Here is a 21,970-nt window from a genome sequence, read left to right on the forward strand (position 1 = left end):
GCTCCCACAGCATCAAGGCCATCACTTCAACATTCCTCCCCTTCACTCCCAAAGGCCAGTAGGCTGGGGGTGGGCGAGATCTTGGGAGGGGACATAACCAGGACAGCTGACCCAAATTGAGCAAAGGGATATTCTATACCATATGACGTTTGCTCAGCAATAAAAGCTAAGAGAAAGGAGGAGGGGGAGGGCATTCATTATTACGATGTTTATCTTCCGGAGCAACCGCTACACATACTGAGGCCCTACTTCCCGGGAAGTGGCTGGACATCACCTGCTGATGGGAAGTAGAGAATAAATCGTTTGTTTTCCTTTGCTTCCACGTGCGGCCTTTGCTTTTGCTTTATTAAACTGTCCTTATCTCGACCCATGAGCCTTTCATCATATTTTTCTCCCTCTGTCCTGCTGAGGAGGGGGAGCGATAGAGCAGCTTGGTGGGCACCTGGCATCCAGCCAAGGTCAACCCACCACATGAATAAAAGAGGATACCCTGGAAATTTGAAATACTTTTCCTTCTTCTTAGTTAAAGTAGGTTTCTCTGTTAGTAGTCATAGAACTCTGTATCTCATGTAAATATTTTATCTTGCATACAGGCCTTCTTTCTTTTCTAAAGTTAGTTTAGTTTTAGTGCACCAGTTATAATAATTTTTTATCTGAATACTAGTATTTTGATGAAAATGTTTCTTAAAAAATATTCCTTAAAGAAAAAGGCTTACACGTTGTTGTATATAAGAAGTCTTCGCCTGATTTGTATATCAAAGCTATATTTGTATGACGGAAGAAGCCTAATAAGCACTTCATTGCATTTCAAGACCAGAGTGCTTATATTAACCTACACTAAAACATAGTATCTAAAGATGTAACCATCTGACTGAGGATACTTCGATGTTTTTTAATTATAAGATTCTTCTATTTCTTTTGTGTTATTGGATCCTCTATTCCCTCTCTTTTATTACATATCAAAACAGGCATTTCCAGACTCTGAAGTATGCTGGCTTCCAGGCTTCTACTCTCTGCAGAGTTATCTTTGAAAAATTCCATCAAACTATGTTAATTCCTGTGTATCTTCGGGCATGGGCTTAAGGCTCAGGAAATGTTGTGAGGTCAGGGAAGGTCTAGCTCTTCTTGCAGGGCTTAAGGCTCAGGAAATGTTGTGAGGTCAGGGAAGGTCTAGCTCTTCTTGCAGGTCTTGCTTGAATAACCTGATCTCCTTCTATGACAAGATGACCTGCTTAGCAGATGAGGGAAAGGCTGTGGATGTTGTTTACCTGGACTTCAGTAAGGCCTTTGACACCGTTTCCCACAGCATTCTCCTGGAGAAACTGACTGCTCATGGCTTGGATGGGCATACTCTTCGCTGGGTAAAAAACTGGCTGGATGGCCAGGCCCAAAGAGTTGTGGTGAAGGGAGTTAAATCCAGTTGGCAGCCGGTCACGAGCGGTGTTCCCCAGGGCTCAGTATTGGGGCCAGTTCTGTTTAATATCTTTATCAATGATCTGGACGAGGGGATCGAGTGCACCCTCAGTAAGTTTGCAGACGACACCAAGTTGGGCGGGAGTGTTGATCTGCTCGAGGGTAGGAAGGCTCTGCAGAGGGACCTGGACAGGCTGGACTGATGGGCCGAGCCCAATTGTATGGGATTCAATGAGGCTAAGTGCCGGGTCCTGCCCTTGGGTCACAACAACCCCATGCAGTGCTACAGGCTTGGGGAAGAGTGGCTGGAAAGCTGCCTGTCGGAAAAGGACCTGGGGGTGCTGGTTGACAGCCGGCTGAATATGAGCCAGCAGTGTGCCCAGGTGGCCCAGAAGGCCAATAACATCCTGGCCTGTATCAGGAATAGTGTGGCCAGCAGGAGTAGGGAAGTGATCGTGCCCCTGTACTCGGCACTGGTGAGGCTGCACCTTGAATACTGTGTTCAGTTTTGGGCCCCTCACTACAAGAAAGACATTGAGGTGCTGGAGTGCATCCAAAGAAGGGCAACGAGGCTGGTGAAGGGTCTAGAGCCCAGGTCTTATGAGGAGCAGCTGAGGGAACTGGGGTTGTTTAGCCTGGAGAAAAGGAGGCTGAGGCGAGACCTTATCGCTCTCTACAACTACCTGAAAGGAGGTTGTAACAAGGTGGGTGTCGGTCTCTTTGCCGAAGTACCAAGTGATAGGACGAGAGGAAATGGCCTCAAGATGTGCCAGGGGAGGTTTAGATTGGATATTCGGAAAAATCTCTTCACCTAAAGGGTTATCAAGCATTGGAACAGGCTGCCCAGGGAAGTGGTTGAGTCCCCATCCCTGGAGGTATTTAAAAGACGAGTAGATGAGGCACTTAGGGACATGGTTTAGTGGTGGACTTGGCAGTGCTAGGTTTACAGTTGGACTCAATGATCTTAAGGGTCTTTTCCAACCTAAATGATTCTATGATTCTATGATTCTAAATATTGAACATGTTTGTATGCTGGGCAGAAGTTTGGTGCTTTGTGACATTTCAAGTGAATTGCAATTAAAACAGAGATATACTCTAAAGGTAGCCTATTAGTATCTTAATAGTTTCACTAAAATTATTAGGCAGAAAATGTCAAAATTTCACATTTAAGTTTTTGGAATATCCTTCATCTAAAAATATCTCATATAAGAGATAAAAAAGCCACTTTATCACTTCAAGATTCTTTACTCTTCATGTAGCTCTGTAGTTTGCATTGTATAAAGGGATGTTGCTTTTCTAGCCATTTATTGCTTTAAAAAAAATTTTAGACTTGCATAGTATATAAAATATTTACTTTGTAGTAGGACTTTTTTAAGAAATATAACCACAGTAGTTTGCTGTTATGTGTTGAACAAGCAGGTTGGGAATGAAGTGAGATTTGTTTGTCTAATATTAGGCAAGGAAGCAGTATAACATGCTGGCATATTTGGAACATAAATAATAAAACAAATTTTAAAGCTATTACTGCTAATAAGCAAGTCTTTTGGTGTTAGTTTCTTAGATGAATCCCATAGTTTTGTTGAAGGTTCATCTAGCTTCTTAGAGGGAGCTGGCAGAAAGACATAGGAATTCCGCATTAAATGTTTCCTAAGGAATTGCCATTATTTAGTCAGTGTGTGTCCATGTGTGTGCGTCAATACCCCTTAAAAATATCACGTTCCTCCAAGTTTCAAGGAATAGGTGTGTAGGTGAGAGACCATATTAACACCCCAAATGAGGGAAAACTTGCAACATTAACTAAACTACATTATTAGGCACCAGAAAATTTATAGAGGGAGCATTATGAATGCCTCCAATTATAAAGCTTTGAAGTTCATTCTTCACTAAATGACTTGAAATCTTACTGCTAATCTCAAAGCCAAAGGAAAGCTGGTTGCATGAGTTAGATCTTCTAGTCTTCCGGTTAATATAATGTGGTATCTGCTCTTTGTCTAAGTCAAGATCTGTGGAGGAGTGGCTGGTACAGCAGGGGCACGATCTAGTATCCCTGAGCAACCCATGTTTTAAACAGTAGCAGGGGTATGCTGACAAAGACGGCTGGTGACCTTGACCGTCCTTCCCTGGGCAGAAGAAGGAACCTCGCCACGCGATAAACAACAAAAGCGAAACAACATCCGGGATGGGAGGAGGCAGAGATTGGCGGGACCAGCCGGCAGCTACCAATGAGAAGGGTGTTGTGAGCGCATGTACGGCTGTGATTGACCAATCATAGGTTGTTATGGAGCGCGTGTCCAAAGGAGCTGTGAGCGCGTGAATAGCTGTAGTTGGTCAATCATAGATTGTTATGAAGCGCGTGTCCGAAGGAGCTGTGAGCGCGTGTATAGCCGTAGTTAGCCAATCATAGGTTGTTAGGAAGCGCGTGTCCATAGTGGATAACTATATAAGCCCTGTTATAAGTATAAATAAAGGAGAATGACCATACTCATATTGGGACCTATCATTACTCCAGATTCGCACTCCCGCTCCGCCGTCGACACCGGACAAGGTAAAATCTGACAAAGATCCTATATATTTTAATCTGAATACATCTAACAAAGAACTACAGAGAAGACATACAGCCTTCCCTGCACTTCATTCCCCTGTTGGCTAGTATCTTCCTGGTGTTGCCCTCTTACTAGCCTTCTTCAGCCCCTGTAGCTGCTACCGCCCACATAAAGGGTATTTTTGTATAAGAGAAGGGGGATGACCTGAACACCAAGACTACTTTCCACCACAGAAGCACAACCCAGCAGCTAACACTGGCTGAAGCATCCGTTTCACTACAGCTTCGGTCCTACCCACTTCTGCGTTTAGAGGGCACTTCTTATGGGGACATCTCCTGAGTGATACAAGCTTGGAGTAGAAGGAGCACTCAAGGTAGTTAGGAGGCCATGTACGGAAGCTCCTATTTCCTATTAGTATTCTATGAATCCATATATCTCTCATTACACCCAGTGACATAGTAAGCAATGCACCCTGAATTATGATATTCTTACTGGTATTGTTATTTATCCTTTAGAATTTATATTTTCAAGACTTGAATGCCAGGAAAGCTTTGTACTTTTTCCTTTTTTTTTTAGAATATTAGACTTTAGAGTAAATACTCTGGATTGTCCAAATAGATCCTAAAGCCAGGACAGGAGAAGCTGTTGAAGGGTGGCACTTGCACAGCTTAGAGGTAAAGGGGGTAAGAATATGTAGCTGAAACAGAATTATTATTTCAGAATTCCAGTCACGAAGAAATAGATAATTTATAGTTCTGCATGTGACCTGTTCATTTCCCTTCTGATTTCAAATACAGCTATGTCACATACTTAGTTGAATATATACTAAGATATATGTAATGTACAATGTATAATGTATAAAATATATAAAACTATTTATCATACCAAAGCAATAATATTATGTATTAATATACAACTTTATTATTATATTATATACATCATTAATAACATTATGTAATGAAATACACATATTATTAGTATTTAAAATATAATGTATGACATATAATATTAATATAGAAATCCCTTGCTTGAGTTTTAAAATGAAAAACAGCTGGTCAGAGACAGAAATAAGAGAAGCAATAGCTTAAATCTCATATGATGTGTATTTATGTATCATGCCAATTTTCAAAGTTGCCAAAGTATAATCGTACTATTTCCATTCCAAAAAATAAGAGCTGTTTGGTTGATGTCTGATGCAAGCTAGAAAAAAAATTTGAGAGAGTTTTAAAATACAGCAAGAGAAGCATCTCTTCAGTATTTCCTAACAGACAATTTTCATTCCTTCTTCTCCTAAACTGAATCCACATATCATATATTGGAAATGTTAAAGCTGTTAGACACTAAACTGAAAAAAAAAAAGCACATAAAGCTTGATAGTCTGTACTGATGTCATTTATTAAATGCAGTATGTGTAATTGCTTGTATCAGTCAATCTGGTTGTCACATCCATCATATTGGTCAACAGACCATTCAGCCACTGAATTAATACATTAGATGTGGAAAAACTGAAAGATAGCACTTTCCTATACTTTTCTGGTCTATAACAGCATCCAGTAAGTAGTGCCTGGTAGAGCAAGCGCATAAGAGAGGAAATACATTGCAGGTACAGATAGGTGTATGCATTGAATACCTGTGAATTTGAAAGGCCTTGCTACTCAGCTGACAAAACTTTGGTCTGCCACACTGGAAATATGGTGTCTAATGTCGCCTCTTCTTAGAATGTTCCTCTGCAAGTTTACTGGGTCTAATTCGTAAAGTGAAGGTGCATTAGTACTTTCTCGGAAAGACATAAAGGCTACAAAGTGCACAAATCATTAGAGATCACCATTAAAAGTTGTCGTGGTTTAAGCTCAATCAGCAACTGAGCACCACACAGCCACTTGCTCACTCCCCCCCCGCAGTGGGATGGGGGAGAGAATCGGAAGAGCACAAGTGAGAAAAACTCGTGGGTTGAGATAAAAACAGTTTAATAATTGAAATATAATAATAATAATGTAATAATGATAATAATAATACACAAAGCAAATGATGCACAATGCAATTGCTCACCACCCGCCAACCGATGCCCAGCCAGTCCCCGAGCAGCGGCCCCCCCGGCCAGCTTTCCCCCAGTTTATGTACTGAGCATGACGTCACATGGTATGGAATGTCCATTTGGCCAGTTTGGGTCAGCTGTCCTGGCTGTGCCCCCTCCCAGCTTCTTGTGCACCTGCAGCCTTCTCAGTCAGTAGAGCATGGGAAACTAAAAAGTCCTTGACTAGTGTAAGCATTACCTAGCAACAACTAAAACATCGGTGTGTTATCAACTTTGTTCTCATCCTAAATCCAAAACACAGCACTGTACCAGCTACTAGGAAGGAAATTAACTCTATCCCTGCCGAAACCAGGACAACATCCACCCCTTATTCTATACCATCTACGTCATGCTCAAGTCCCATATTTTCCAATACATCTTCATTAATCACCACCCCTTTTCCTGGGTTTCTTTTAATATATATACACACAGAGATATCATTCCCTTAGTCTATGGGCCATCCCTCTAAAATCTTCGGTGAGTTCATTTAGTCCATGACTTCGGGCTCCATCTGTCGTAATAATCTTCCAGGGCAGGAAAGATGGAGATGGTATGTGGTGTTGGATTGTTTCATGTTGAAGTCAGTTCTGGTACCATCATCACTGTGCTTTGCTTGGTTTCATCAAAGTTCATTCTTCATTAATCTGGGTGATTCTTATTGTAATATGATTAGTATGGCAAATAATATTATGTAGTACTTAACATCACATAATTCAGATCATTGGCTATTCTCACCCAAAATCAAATCCCCTTGAGGTACACATCGGACTTCCCCATCCTTCCGCATTATCCACCAAGGGCACCCAGGTCCTTGAGCAAAAGCAATCCCACGGATGGGTTTGCCTTTGCCCGAGGCAGGAATAACCCAAACTGTTTTCCCCAACATATTTCTTATGTGCACTACAGGGACTTTATTCCCATCTACAGTACGTAAGAGTTCTGACTGGGCAGGGCCAGCTCGATTGGCAGATCCCCTCGTGTTGACTAACCAGGTGGCCTTTGCTAAAAGTGTATCCCAATGTTTGAATGTCCCGCCACCCATTGCTCTCAGTGTAGTCTTTAACAGTCCATTGTATCGTTCAATTTTCCCAGAGGCTGGTGCATGACAGGGGATGTGATACACCCACTCAATGCCGTGCTCTTTGGCCCAGGTGTCTATGAGGTTGTTTCGGAAATGAGTCCCGTTGTCTGACTCAATTCTTTCTGGGGTGCCATGTCACCATAGGACTTGCTTTTCAAGGCCCAGGATAGCGTTCCGGGCAGTGGCATGGGGCACGGGATATGTTTCCAGCCATCCGGTGGTTGCCTCCACCATTGTAAGCACGTGGCGCTTGACTTGGCGGGTTTGTGGGAGTGTGATATAATCAATCTGCCAGGCCTCCCCATATTGATATTTCAGCCATCGTCCTCCATACCAGAGAGGCTTTAACCGCTTGGCTTGCTTGATTGCAGCGCATGTTTCACATTCATGGATAACCTGCGCAATGGTGTCCATGGTCAAGTCCACCCCTTGATCATGAGCCCATCTGTATGTTGCATCTCTTCCTTGGTGACCTGAGGTGTCATGGGCCCACAGAGCTAGAAATAATTCACCCTTATGTTGCCAGTCCAGATCCACCTGAGCCACTTCAATCTTAGCAGCCTGATCCACCTGCTGGTTGTTTTGATGTTCTTCAGTGGCCCGACTCTTGGGTACGTGAGCATCTACGTGACGGACTTTTACAACCAGGTTCTCCACCCGGGCAGCAATATCTTGCCACAATGCAGCAGCCCAGATGGGTTTGCCTCTGCGCTGCCAGTTGCTCTGCTTCCATTACTGCAACCACCCCCACAGGGCATTTGCCACCATCCATGAGACAGTATAGGGATAGAGCACTGGCCACTTTTCTCGGTCAGCAATGTCTAAAGCCAGCTGGATGGCCTTTACTTCTGCAAATTGGCTCGATTCACCTTCTCCTTCAGCCGTTTCTACAACTTGTCGCATGGGACTCCATACAGCAGCTTTCCACCTCCGATGCTTTCCCACAAGACGACAGGACCCATCAGTGAACAGGGCATATTGCTTCTCATTTTCTGGTAGTTCATTATACATTGGGGCCTCCTCAGCACGCGTCACCTCCTCCTCTGGCGATATTCCAAAATCTTTGCCCTCTGGCCAATCCATGATCACTTCCAGGATTCCTGGGCGACTGGGGTTTCCTATTCGAGCCCGTTGTGTGATCAGTGCGACCCACTTACTCCACGTAGCATCGATTGCATGATGTGTACAGGGGATCCTCCCTCTGAACATCCAGCCCAGCACCAGCAGTCGGGGTGCCAGGAGGAGCTGTGCTTCAGTGCCGATCACTTCTGAAGCAGCTCGAACCCCTTCATAGGCTGCCAATATCTCTTTTTCAGTTGGAGTATAGCGGGCCTTGGATCCTCTGTATCCCCGACTCCAAAACCCTAGGGGTCGACCTCGAGTCTCCCCTGGTGCTTTCTGCCAGAGGCTCCAGGTAGGGCCATTCTCTCTGGCTGCGGTGTAGAGCACATTTTCTACATCGTGTCCTGCTCGGACTGGCCCCAGGGCAGGGGGCATGAACTGTCTCCTCTTTAATTTGTTCAAAAGCTTGTTGTTGCTCAGGGCCCCATTTGAAATCGTTCTTCTTCCGGGTCACTTGATAGAGAGGTGTCGTGGTTTAATCTCAGTCGGCAACTAAGCACTACGCAGCCGCTCGCCCACTCCCCCCCACCCGGTGGGATGGGGGAGAGAATTGGAAGAGCACAAGTTAGAAAAAGTTGTGGGTTGAGATAAAAACAGTTTAATAATTGAAATAAAATGATGAAAATAATAATAATAAGATAATAATAATTATAATACACAAAACAAGTGATGCACAGTACAATTGCTCACCACCCGCCGACCAACGCCCAGCCAGTCCCCGAGCAGTGGCCCCCCCGGCCAGCTTTCCCCAGTTTATGTACTGCGCATGGCGTCACGTGGTATGGAATGTCCCTTTGGCCAGTGTGGCTGTGCCCTCTCCCAGCTTCTTGTGCACCTCCAGCCTTCTCAGTCGGTAGAGCATGGGAAACTAAAAAGTCCTTGGCTAGTGTAAGCATTACCTAGCAACAACTAAAACATCGGTGCGTTATCAACTTTGTTCTCATCCTAAATCCAAAACACTGTACCAGCTACTAGAAAGGAAATTAACTCTATCCCTGCCGAAACGAGGACAAGAGGGCTTACAATCAGAATGTACTTTAGAATATGCATTCTCAAAAACCCAGGACGCCTAAGAAAGCTTGTGTTTCCGTTTTGCTAGTTGGTGGAGACATGGCTGTTATTTTGTTGTTCACATCCATTGGGATCTGACGACGTCCATCTTGCCATTTTATTCCTAAAAACTGGATCTCCTGTGCAGGTCCCTTGACCTTACTTTGTTTTATGGCAAAACCAGCCTTCAGCAGGATTTGGACTATTTCCTTCCCTTTTCAAAAACTTCTCCTGCTCTGTTGCCCCACACGATGATGTCATCAATGCATTGCAGGTGTTCTGGAGCTCCACCCTGTTCCAGTGCAGTCTGGATCAGTCCATGGCAAATGGTAGGGCTGTGTTTCCACCCCTGGGGCAGTCGGTTCCATGTGTACGGGACACCCCCCTGCAAGTGAAAGCGAACTGTGGCCTGCACTCTGCTGCCAAAGGGATTGAGAAAAATGCATTAGCGATATCAGTTGTGGCATACCACTTGGCTGCCTTTGACTCCAATTCGTATTGAAGTTCTAGCATGTCTGGCACAGCAGCACTCAGCGGTGGCGTGACTTCATTTAGGCCACGATAGTCTACTGTCAGTCTCCACTCTCCATTAGACTTCCGCACCGGCCATATGGGACTGTTAAAGGGTGAGCGAGTATTGCTGATCACTCCTCGGCTCTCCAGTTGATGAATCAGCTCATGAATGGGAATCAGGGACTCTCGGTTGGTGCGATATTGCCACCGGTGCACCGTGGTGGTAGCGATTGGCACCTGTTGGTCTTTGACCTTCAGCAACCCCACAACAGAGGGGTCCTCCAAGAGACCAGGCAAGGTGGACAGCTGTTTAATTTCTTCCATCTCCAAGGCAGCTATACCAAAAGCCCACCGGTACCCTTTTGGGTCCTTGAAATACCCTCTCCTGAGGTAGTCTATGCCAAGGATGCACGGAGCCTCTGGGCCAGTCACAAGGGGGTGCTTTTGCCACTCATTCCCAGTTAGACTTACTTCAGCCTCCAACACAGACAGTTCTTGGGATCCCCCCATCACTGCAGAAATACAGATGGATTCTGCCCCTTTTTAATCTGATGGCATTAGGGTACACTGTTCACCGGTGTGTACTAGAGCTTTATACTTCTGTGGGTCTGATGTGCCAGGCCACCGAATCCACACAGTTGGATGTCCCTCGGTTGTCCCTTTCCTCCCCCTGGCTGGAGGCAGGGCCCCTCTAATCCTCATCACAGTACTCGTTTCTCATTTCTTGTAAACACGAGTCAGAAGTTTCTTCATTAAGATCAGGAGTAAGATCAGCCCTTCTACTCTCTCTGGGGAACTGCCTGCTGGAAACTAGAGCAGCAGGTTTCCTGGAAGAACCCCCTTCTGTGATTGTTTTCCCTTGTAACTCACGTACCCATGCCTCTAGGGCTGCAGTAGGTTTTCCATCCCACTTCCTCATGTCTTCTCCGTGGTCACACAGGTAAAACCATAGGGTGCCCCGTGGTGTGTACCCTTTATATTCTCTCTCTTGAGCAAAAGAACGCTGACTCCTAATAGCCGAGATACTGGTCCGTACAGGTGAGGAGTAGGACCTATCCTCTCTGAGTTGCTGGATCTCCCGGGACAGTTTTTTGGACAGTTTTTCCACAGCCGAGACAAGGGAGGAAGAGAGACTTTCTTTGTATTGCCGGAGTTGGCCAGCCAATTCATCCACCGTTTGTTCCTCTCCATCTTTCCAGGTCATCACTGCCAATGAATTGGCGTATGACAATGGTGAGCTCCTTACAAACTTCTGCCACATGGGTCGTGTGCACTTGACTTCGTCTGGATCTTTGGATAGCTGTTCATTGCTCAGGTCACCATAAATCACCTCCAGCACAGCTAATTCCCTCAGGTACTGGATACCCTTCTCCATGGTGGTCCACTTGCCTGGGCGACATAAGACATCTTCCTTGAAGGTATACCTATCCTTCAAGCTTGACAAGATTTGCCTCCAAAGGCTGAGGACTCGTGTCCCTTTTCCAATCGCTTTGTCAATGCCCCCTTCCCTAGAAAGGGATCCCAGCTGCTTGGCTTCCCTACCCTCTAATTCCAGGCTACTGGCCCCATTATCCCAGCATCGGAGCAGCCAGGTGACAATATGCTCGCCTGGACGACAGCTGAAATCTTTTTGTATATCTCGCAGCTCACTCGGGGATAGGGATCGGGTGGTTACTGCCTCGTTTATGAGTTCTTCCTCTTCTTCCTCCCCGAGCAGTGGCTGGCCCTCCTCCTGCTGTTCTCGTGATGGTCCTTCTCCAGGGTAGTCTGCCTCTTCCACTTCTTCCTCTGGCTCCCTTTTAGAAGAAGTTTCTTCCTCCCTTACTAAACAAGCCGACTTTCGCTTCCAAGATTTCTTCTTGTGTACAGGGGCGACTGATACCGGCACAGGTTGGCTCTTTGGTTCAGCCACTGGGCGTGTCGCCGGGGTCTGAGCGGCCACAGTGCCTGTCACCGGGTTCGGAGTAGCTGCAGGGCCTGTTGCCGGGGTCTGAGTGGCCACAGTGCATGTCGTTTTACCATCAGATCCAGGGTACTGAGTAGTGTTGAACAGGGCTCGGTAGGCATGGGCCAGGCCCCAGCACGTTGCAGTGATCTGCATCTCTCTGGAGTTGCCAGGGTAACAGCATACTTTGTCCAAATATTCTACTAACTCTTCAGGATTCTGCACTTGCTCAGGGGTGAAGTTCCAAAACACTGGGGGTGCCCATTGGCCTAGGTACTTGCCCATCTTGTCCCACACACCCTGCCACTCATAACTATTCGGCTTTGGGGCAGATCTCTGGATGATATTCTTAAATTGCTTACCAACTTCAGACAAAACCAAAACAATATTCCCAAGAAGTATTAATAGAAGTATCTTTACTACCCAAGGATGTTCAAGATACTGAAAAGTTACTGTAATGAAGGAGGAAGCATCATAGAAGAAGGTAGCGACGCTGCCATTCTGTATTTCCTCCGTAGAAAAACTCTCAGAGGAAGAACTGTAATTGCGAATTATCTCCACGAAGTGGTACCCGAAGTACAGTAATGGCTTCAGCACGACACTGAGATAACAACTTCTGCCAAAGGTCAGTGTGTTAAAAATAAACCTCCCAAGTGAAACATCACCAATCACTGCAGACCACAGCAAACTGCAAGAACCAACACTAATCTCTAACACATGCAGCAAAAAAGAAAAGAGCACGATGCAGATTAGACAAATCAATATTGAGAACAGAGGAACCAACATTGTGACCCACAACTATTAACAGATATAAGTTCCTTAATACGCTCTTGTTAATTTGTTTTTATCTCAAACCCTTCATACCCCACGTTGGGTGCCAAAAAGGACTGTCGTGGTTTAACTTCAGTCGGCAGCTGAGTACCACACAGCCGCTCGCTCACTCCCCTGCACCCGGTGGGATGGGGGAGAGAATTGGAAGAGTAGAAGTGAGAAAAAGTCGTGGGTTGAGATAAAAACAGTTTAGTGATTGAAATAAAAAAATGATAACAATAATAATAATAATGTAATATGACAATAATATTATACAAAGCAAATGATGCACAATTCAATTGCTCACCACCCGCTGACCGATGCCCAGCCAGTCCCCGAGCAGCGGCCCCCCTGGCCAGCTTTCCCCAGTTTATGTACTGAGCATGACATCACATGGTATGGAATGTCCCTTTGGCCAGTTTGGCTGTGCCCCCCTCCCAGCTTCTTGTGCACCTGCAGCCTTCTCAGTCGGTAGAGCATGGGAAGCTGAAAAGTCCTTGGCTAGTGTAAGCATTACCTAGCAACAACTAAAACATCGGTGCGTTATCAACATTGTTCTCATCCTAAATCCAAAACACGGCACTGTACCAGCTACTAGGAAGGAAATTAACTCTATCCCTGCCAAAACCAGGACAGAAGTTATGCTAGAGTTCATGGCTCTCACTGTTTTACTTCTGTTCCATAACTATGGGTAATATACAGTACTTGTAGGTGCTGATCAGTAAGAACTCTGAGGCTGGATAACAATACAACTTTAGTATAAGGATGACCTTATGAACAATGAAGAGATGAGCTGGTGAGTGGAGAAGAAGGCTCTGTAGATTTCTCAGTCTGACTTCTTACCAGGTTGATTCTCACAAGTAAGCTCTGGCTCCAAGAAGTTTTGCTTTGGAAGATTGTCCCATTTTCAGAATATTTTAAAATGTTGACAGAATATTGTAAAGTGTTGGCAAAAAGAAGTCAAACCAATGCTGATTGATAAGACACCTGCTTTCTAAGGCTAATGAGCAAAGCAGTATTAACTGGAAAAGAGTTCTGCCTAGCTCCTTAAGTCCAAGAGCAAACTAATTTCAAAAGAGCCAACTGAGAATGTTACTAACACTGTCCTAATTTGAATGGGGAGCTATCAATAAATAAAAGGAGAGAGTTAAGCAAAGTTTTTGAAGATGCCATAAAATACTGGGAAGAGGTAAGGAATTAATGAGAATTTCTCCAGTGTATCAGGTGATGCCTTGTGTAAGTGAAACCATATTGTTGTCTGTAACTTATTCTTATTTTTGAAGCAGGAATTATTATATGGAGTACTTACTTCGTGATCTGAGTAATAAACCCTTTTTCCTACTTGCGAGGGAGGAAGAAAAGCACTCAATATAATAAAAATAAAACACCAATTCATGTAGAAATGGACAGATAAGAAGAAAAGGAAAAAAATAATTGGTTAATGGATCTCTCTTCTGAGGAACATGCCTAACTGTGAACAGTAAACATTTCAGTTCTTATATAGCTTATTTCACAACATCTGGCATGCTTTAGAGGTCAGATCTGTGTAAACAAAACTCCCTTTGTCTTCAGTAACAGGCTGGAATAATTAAATTTGACTTTTTAACAATTTCCTTTAATACTGCATTAGAATTGTGCAACATTCAGCAACATTTCCTCCAGAACTCCAGAAAAAAGAAAGGAAGCTATAACTTCTGAAATTAATTGTTCAAAGGAAAAAAAAGATTAAGATATCAAATATTCATGTGAAAAGTAAAACAATCCAAGAATACGTGATTAAAGCTAAATGACAAACTTTATGCTTAACAGAGTGTCCTGGTTTCGGCAGGGATAGACTTAATTTCCTTCCTAGTAGCTGGTACAATGCTGTGTTTTGGATTTAGGATGAGAACAAAGTTGATAATGCACCGATGTTTTAGTTGTTGCTAGGTAATGCTTACACTAGCCAAGGACTTTTTAGTTTCCCATGCTCTACTGACTGAGAAGGCTGCAGGTGCACAAGAAGCTGGGAGGGGGCACAGCCAAACTGGCCAAAGGGACATTCCATACCATGTGACGTCATGCTCAGTACATAAACTGGGGGAAACCTGTCCGGGGGGGCCGCTGGTCGGGGACTGGCTGGGCATTGGTCGGTGGGTGGTGAGCAACTGCACTGTGCATCATATGCTTTGTGTATTATTATTACTATTATTACATTATTATTATTATTATCATTTTATTCCAATTCTTAAACTGTTTTTAACGCAACCCACGAGTTTTTCTCACTTGTGCTCTTCCAATTCTCTCCCCCATCCCACTGGGGTGGGTGGGGGAGTGAGCGAGCGGCTGTGTGGTGCTCAGTTGCCGACTGAGGTTAAACCACGACCGTCCTTTTTGGCGCCCAATGTGGGGCACGAAGGGTTTGAGATAATAACAGATTAACCGGAGCATATTAAGGAACTTATATCTGTTAATAGTTGTGGGTCACAATGTTGGTTCCTCTGTTCTCGATATTGATTTGTCTAATCTGCATCGTGCTCTTTTTCCTGCTGTACATGTTAAAGATTGGTGTTGGGTTTTGCAGTTTGCTGTGGTCTGCAGTGATTAGTGATGTCTCGCTTGTGAGGTTTGTTTTTAGAACATTGACCTTGACCTTAGTGTGGTATGTAAGTTTCCCAATGAAGCCGTTACTGTACCACGGATACCATTTCGTGGAGACAACTAGCAATTGCAGTAACGTTTCTGAGAGTTGTTTTACGGAGGAAATACAGAATGGCAGAGTCACTACCTTCTTCTATGATGTTTCCTCCTTCGTTACAGTAACTTTTCAGTATTTTGAACAGCCTTGGGTAGTTAAGATACTTCTATTGGTACTTCTTTGTAATACTGTTTCGGTTTTGTCTAAAGTTGGTAAGCAATTTAAGAATATCATCCACAGATCTGCCCCAAGGCTGAATAGTTATGAGTGGCAGGGTGTGTGGGACAAGATGGGCAAGTACCTAGGCCAATGGGCACCCCCAGTGTTTTGGAACTTCACCCCTGAGCAAGTGCAGAATCCTGAAGAGTTAGTAGAATATTTGGACAAAGTATGCTGTCACCCTGGCAACTCCAGAGAGATGCAGATCACTGCAACGTGCTGGGGCCTGGCCCATGCCTACCGAGCCCTGTTCAACACCATTCAGTACCCACAAAGGGAAGAGAAGGTCTCTGGCTCTGACAGTAAAACGACAGGCCCTGCGGCCACTCAGATGCCGGCAACAGGCCCTGCGGCCACTCAGATGCCGGCGACATGCACTGTGGCTGAACCAAAGAACCAACCTGTGCCGGTATCAGTGGCCCCTGTACACAAGAAGAAATCTTGGAAGCGGAAGTCGGCTCGTTTAGTAAGGGAGGAGGAAGCTTCTTCTAAAAGGGAGCCGGAGGAAGAAGTGGACGAGGCAGACTACCCTGGATAAGGGCCATCACGAGAACAGGAGGAGGAGAGCCGGCCACTGATCGGGGAGGAAGAAGAGGAAAAACTCATAAATGAGGCAGTGACCACCCGATCCCTATCCCTGAGTGAGCTGCAAGATATACGAAAAGATTTCAGCCGTCGTCCAGGTGAGCATATTGTCACCTGGCTGCTCCGATGCTGGGATAATGGAGCCAGTAGCCTGGAATTAGAGGGTAGGGAAGCCAAGCAGCTGGGATCCCTTTCTAGGGAAGGGGGCATTGACAAAGCGATTGGAAAAAGGACACGAGTCCTCAGCCTTTGGAGGCGACTCTTGTCAAGCTTGAAGGATAGGTATGCCTTCAAGGAAAATGTCATATGTCGCCTAGGCAAGTGGACCACCATGGAGAAGGGTATCCAGTACCTGAGGGAATTAGCTGTGCTGGAGGTGATTTATGGTGACCTTAGCAATGAACAACTATCCAAAGATCCAGACGAAGTCGAGTGCACGCAACCCATGTGGCGGAAGTTTATAAGGAGCTCACCATCGTCATATGCCAATTCATTGGCAGTGATGACCTGGAAAGATGGAGAGGAACAAACGGTGGATGAATTGGCTGGACATCTCCGGTAATATGAGGAAAATCTCTCATCTTCCCTCGTCTCGGCTGTGGAGAAACTGTCCCGGGAGCTCCAGCAACTCAGAGAGGATAGGTCCTACTCCCCACCTGTACAGACCACTATCTCGGCTATTAGGAGTCAGTGTTCTTTTGCTCAAGAGAATATAAAGGGCACACACCACGGGGCACCCTATGGTTTTACCTGTGTGACCACGGAGAAGACATGAGGAAGTGGGATGGAAAACCTACTGCAGCCCTAGAGGTATAGGTACGTGAGTTGCAAGGGAAAACAACCACAGAAGGGGGTTCTTCCAGGAAAACTGCTGCTCCAGTTTCCAGTGGGTAGTTCCCCAGAGAGAGTAGAAGGGCTGATCTGACTTCTGATCTTAATGAAGAGACTTTTGATTCGCATTTACAAGAAGTGAGTAACAAATACTATGACCAGGACTAGAGGGGCCCTGCCTCCAGCCAGGGGGAGGAAAGGGACAAACGGGTTTACTGGACTGTGTGGATTCGGTGGCCTGGCACATCAGACCCACAGGAGTATAAGGCTCTAGTAGACACCGGTGAACAGTGTACCCTAATGCAGATGGGCAGAACCCATCTGTATTTCTGGGGTGACGGGGGGATCCCAACAGCTAACTGTATTGGAAGCCGAAGTGAGCCTAACTGGGAATGGGTGGCAGAAGCACCCCATTGTGGCTGGCCCAGAGGCTCCGTGCATCCTTGGCATAGACTACCTCAGGAGAGGGTATTTCAAGGACCCAAAAGGGTACTGGTGGGCTTTTGGTATAGCTGCCTTGGAGACGGAGGAAATTAAACAGCTGTCCACCTTGCCTGGTCTCTCGGAGGACCCCTCTGTTGTGGGGTTGCTGAAGGTCGAAGACCAACAGGTGCCAATCGCTACCACCACAGTGCACCAGCGGCAATATTGCACCAACCGAGACTCCCTGATTCCCATCCATGAGCTGATTCGTCGACTGGAGAGTCAAGGAGTGATCAGCAAGACTCGTTCACCCTTTAACAGTCCCATATGGCCAGTGCGGAAGTCTAATGGAGAGTGGAGACTGACAGTAGACTATCGTGGCCTAAATGAAGTCACGCCACCGCTGAGTGCTGCTGTGCCAGACATGCTAGAACTTCAATACGAACTGGAGTCAAAGGCAGCCAAGTGGTATGCCACAACTGATATCGCTAATGCATTTTTCTCAATCCCTTTGGCAGCAGAGTGCAGGCCACAGTTCGCTTTCACTTGGAGGGGTGTCCAGTACACCTGGAACCAACTGCCCCAGGGGTGGAAACACAGCCCCACCATTTGCCATGGACTGATCCAGACTGCACTGGAACAGGGTGATGCTCTGTAGTAAGGTCATGGGACCTGCACAGGAGATCCAATTTTTAGGAATAAAATGGCAAGATGGTCATCGTCAGATCCCAATGGACGTGATCAACAAAATAACAGCCATGTCTCCACCAACTAGCTAAAAGGAAACACAAACTTTCTTAGGCGTCCTGGGTTTTTGAGAACGCATATTCCAAATTACAGTCTGATTGTAAACCCTCTCTATCAAGTGACCCGGAAGAAGAATGATTTCAAATGGGGCCCTGAGCAACGACAAGCTTTTGAACTAATTAAAGAGGAGACAGTTCATGCCCCCTGCCCTGGGGCCAGTCCGGGTAGGGCACGATGTAAAAAATGTGTTCTACACCGCAGCCGGGGAGAACGGCCCTACCTGGAACCTCTGGCAGAAAGCACCAGGGGAGACTCGAGGTCGACCCCTAGGGTTTTGGAGTCGGGGATACAGAGGATCCGAGGCCCGCTATACTCCAACTTAAAAAGAGATACTGGCAGCATGTGAAGGGGTTCAAGCTGCTTCGGAAGTGATCGGCACTGAAGCACAGCTCCTCCTGGCATCCTGACTGCCGGTGCTAGGCTGGATGTTCAGAGGGAGGGTCCCCTGTACACATCATGCAACTGATGCTACATGGAGTAAGTGGGTCACACTGATCACACAACAGGCTCAAATAGGAAACCCCAGTCGCCCAGGAATCCTGGAAGTGATCATGGATTGGCCAGAGGGCAAAGATTTTGGAATATCGCCAGAAGAGGAGGTGACGCGTGCTGAGGAGGCCCCACTGTATAATGAACTACCAGAAAATGAGAAGCAATATGCCCTGTTCACTGATGGGTCCTGTCGTCTTGTGGGAAAGCATCGGAGGTGGAAAGCTGCTGTATGGAGTCCTATGTGACCCGGAGCGCGGCGAATAGGGCGGGCAAACAAGACGTGGCACGTCAGAAGGGCGTGCACGGCAGTTTGCGCGGCAGTTCGCGCAGGCAGGGCGTGCAGGGAAGGCGAGCGGGCAAGGCGCAGCCCCGCTCCTGGCTCTAGAGGCCAACTCAATTGGTAATCGTCGGCTTCCGAGAAGAGGACCAGCTATGGTTTGCACTCGGCCGAAAGCCGTCGCCAGAAGGAATGTAGCGACCCAGACGGAGCTCACACGCAAGCATACAGCTGTCCAGGTCTCTGGCTGCAGGGAGTGCCTGAGCCTGTCAGCTGTACTGGAGGGCAGCAGAGAAACCACCTGTGTGTGGTGTGACCAGGTGGATGATCTGCTCAGCCTGGTGGCAGAGCTGAAGGAGGAAGTGGAAAGGTTGAGGAGTATCAGGGAGTGTGAGAGGGAGATAGATTGGTGGAGCCGCATCCTACCATCCCTGAGGCAAAGGCAGCAGATGGAGGCTCCACAAGAAGCAGAGGATCCCCTGCCTTCTTGCCACCAGGTAGAAAGAGGGGACCTAAGCGACGGGAGGGAATGGAAACAGGTCCCTGCTCGGGTGCCAGGCGAACCCCTGCTCGGCCTCCCTCACCTTCCCGGTTGCCCTTACACAACAGATATGGGGCCCTGGAACTTGAGGGTGAGGCAAACGAGGATGTAGACGAAGGTCCATCCAGGGGGTTGCCTAGGGTGAGGCAGTCAGCCCCACGCATTATGACTGCCTCTGCTAAGAAAAAAAGGAGGGTAATTGTCGTAGGCGATTCCCTTCTGAGGGGAACAGAGGGCCCGATATGCCGACTGGACCCATCCCACAGGGAAGTCTGCTGCCTCCCTGGGGCCCGGGTCAGAGACATCACTAGGAAGCTCCCTGGTTTGGTACGGTCTTCCGATTACTACCTGCTGTTGGTTATACAGGCTGGCAGTGATGAGGTTGCAGAGAGAAGTCCTGCAGTGATCAAAAGGGACTTCAGGGCACTGGGGCAACTGGTTGAAGGATCGGGAGCACAGGTAGTGTTTTCCTCTATCCCTACAGTGGCAGGGAAGAATACTGAAAGGAACAGGAAAACGCACCTGATCAACACGTGGCTCAGGGGCTGGTGCCATCGGTGGAATGTTGGCTTTTTTGATCACGGGGAGGTTTACACGGCACCGGGCCTGCTGGCGACAGATGGAGTCCAGCTGTCTCACAGGGGGAAAAGGATCATGGCTCAAGAATTGGCAGGGCTCATTGAGAGGGCTTTAAACTAGGTTTGAAGGGGGAAGGGGATAAAACCAGGCTCACTAGAGATGAGCCTAGGGGTGGTGTGCCGATGCCGGGGGCCAAATCGATAGCCCAGCTCAAGTGCATCTACACCAATGCACGCAGCATGGGCGGCAAACAGGAGGAGCTGGAAGCCATTGTGCAGCGGGAGAGATATGACTTAGTCGCCATCACAGAAACATGGTGGGGTGACTCTCATGACTGGCGTGCTGCAATGGATGGCTATAGACTCTTCAGAAGGGACAGGGGAGGAAGGAGAGGCGGTGGGGTGGCCCTGTATGTTAGGGAGTGTTTCGATTGTCTAGAGCTCAACGATTGTGATGATGATACGGTCGAGTGTTTATGGGTAAGGATGAGGGGGAAGGCCAACGAGGCAGATATCCTGCTGGGAGTCTGTTATAGACCACCCAACCAGGATGAAGGGGCGGATGAAGCGTTCTACAAGCGGCTGGCACAAGCCTCTCAATCGCTAGCCCTTGTTCTCGTGGGGGACTCCAACTTCCCGGACGTCTGCTGGAAATACACCACGGCAGAGAGGAAGCAGTCTAGGAGGTTCCTGGAGTGTGTGGAAGACAACTTCCTGACACAGCTGGTAAGTGAGCCTACCAGGGGAGGTGCCTCGCTCGACCTGCTGCTTACAAACAGAGAAGGACTGGTGGGAGATGTGGTGGTCGGAGGCCGTCTTGGGCTTAGCGACCATGAAATGGTAGAATTCTCCATTCTTGGTGAAGTAAGGAGAGGGGCCAGCAAAACCGCAACCATGGACTCCCGGAGGGCGGACTTTGGCCTGTTCAGGACGCTGGTTGAGGGAGTCCCTTGGGAGACGGTCCTGAAGGGCAAAGGGGTCCAGGAAGGCTGGACGTCCTTCAAGAAGGAAGTCTTAAAGGCGCAGGAGCAGGCTGTCCCTGTACGCCGTAAGAAGAACGGGCGGGGAAGACGACTGGCCTGGCTGAACGGGGAGCTCTTGCTGGGACTCAGGAAAAAAAGGAGAGTTTACCGCTTGTGGAAGAAGGGGCAGGTGACTCAGGAAGAGTACAGGGATCTCGTTAGGTTGTTTAGAGAGGAAATGAGAAAGGCAAAAGCCCAGCTAGAACGCAATCTGGCCGCTGTTGTTAAAGACAACAAAAAAAGTTTTTACAAATATATTAATGACAAGAAGAGAGCCAAGGAGAATCTCCATCCCTTATTGGATGCTGGGGGGAACATTGTCACTGAGGATGAGGAAAAGGCTGAGGTACTCAATGCCTTCTTTGCCTCAGTCTTTAACAGGCAGACCAGTTATCCTCAGGGTACTCGGCCCCCCGAGCTGGAGGACAGGGACGGCGAGCAGGATGAACCCCCCATAATCCAAGAGGAAGCAGTCAATGACCTGCTACGCCACCTGGACACTCACAAGTCTATGGGGCCGGATGGGATCCACCCGAGAGTGCTGAGGGAGCTGGCGGAGGTGCTCGCCAAGCCACTCTCCAGCATTTATCAGCAGTCCTGGTTAACGGGGGAGGTCCCGGACGACTGGAGGCTTGCCAATGTGACGCCCATCTACAAGAAGGGCAGGAAGGAGGATCCGGGGAACTACAGGCCTGTCAGCCTGACCTCGGTGCCGGGGAAGATTATGGAGCGGTTCATCTTGAGGGCGCTCACAAGGCATGAGCGGGACAACCAGGGGATCCGGCCTAGCCAGCACGGATTCGTGAGAGGCAGGTCCTGCTTGACCAACCTGATCTCCTTCTATGACCAGGTGACCCGCCTAGTGGATGAGGGAAAGGCTGTGGATGTGGTCTACCTGGACTTCAGTAAGGCCTTTGACACCGTCTCCCACAGCATTCTCTTAGAGAAGCTGGTGGCTCACGGCTTA

At 47.2% G+C, this 21,970-nt stretch overlaps 1 pseudogene across 1 annotated transcript in view; it reads left to right on the forward strand.

Moving 5' to 3' along the window:
* Window positions 1-3,885: 3,885 nt before the first annotated feature.
* The window catches only part of LOC143172217 (AP-3 complex subunit beta-1-like), a 288,974-nt pseudogene continuing 270,889 nt past the window's right edge, over window positions 3,886-21,970 (forward strand). Inside the window, exons 1-2 of the transcript XR_012997310.1 lie at window positions 3,886-3,958; window positions 4,575-4,639. The product of XR_012997310.1 is annotated as an AP-3 complex subunit beta-1-like (transcript). The remainder of the gene's footprint in view (window positions 3,959-4,574; window positions 4,640-21,970) is intronic.

The sequence above is a fragment of the Aptenodytes patagonicus genome, chromosome W, assembly GCF_965638725.1.
Source record: "Aptenodytes patagonicus chromosome W, bAptPat1.pri.cur, whole genome shotgun sequence".
NCBI lineage: Eukaryota > Metazoa > Chordata > Aves > Sphenisciformes > Spheniscidae > Aptenodytes > Aptenodytes patagonicus.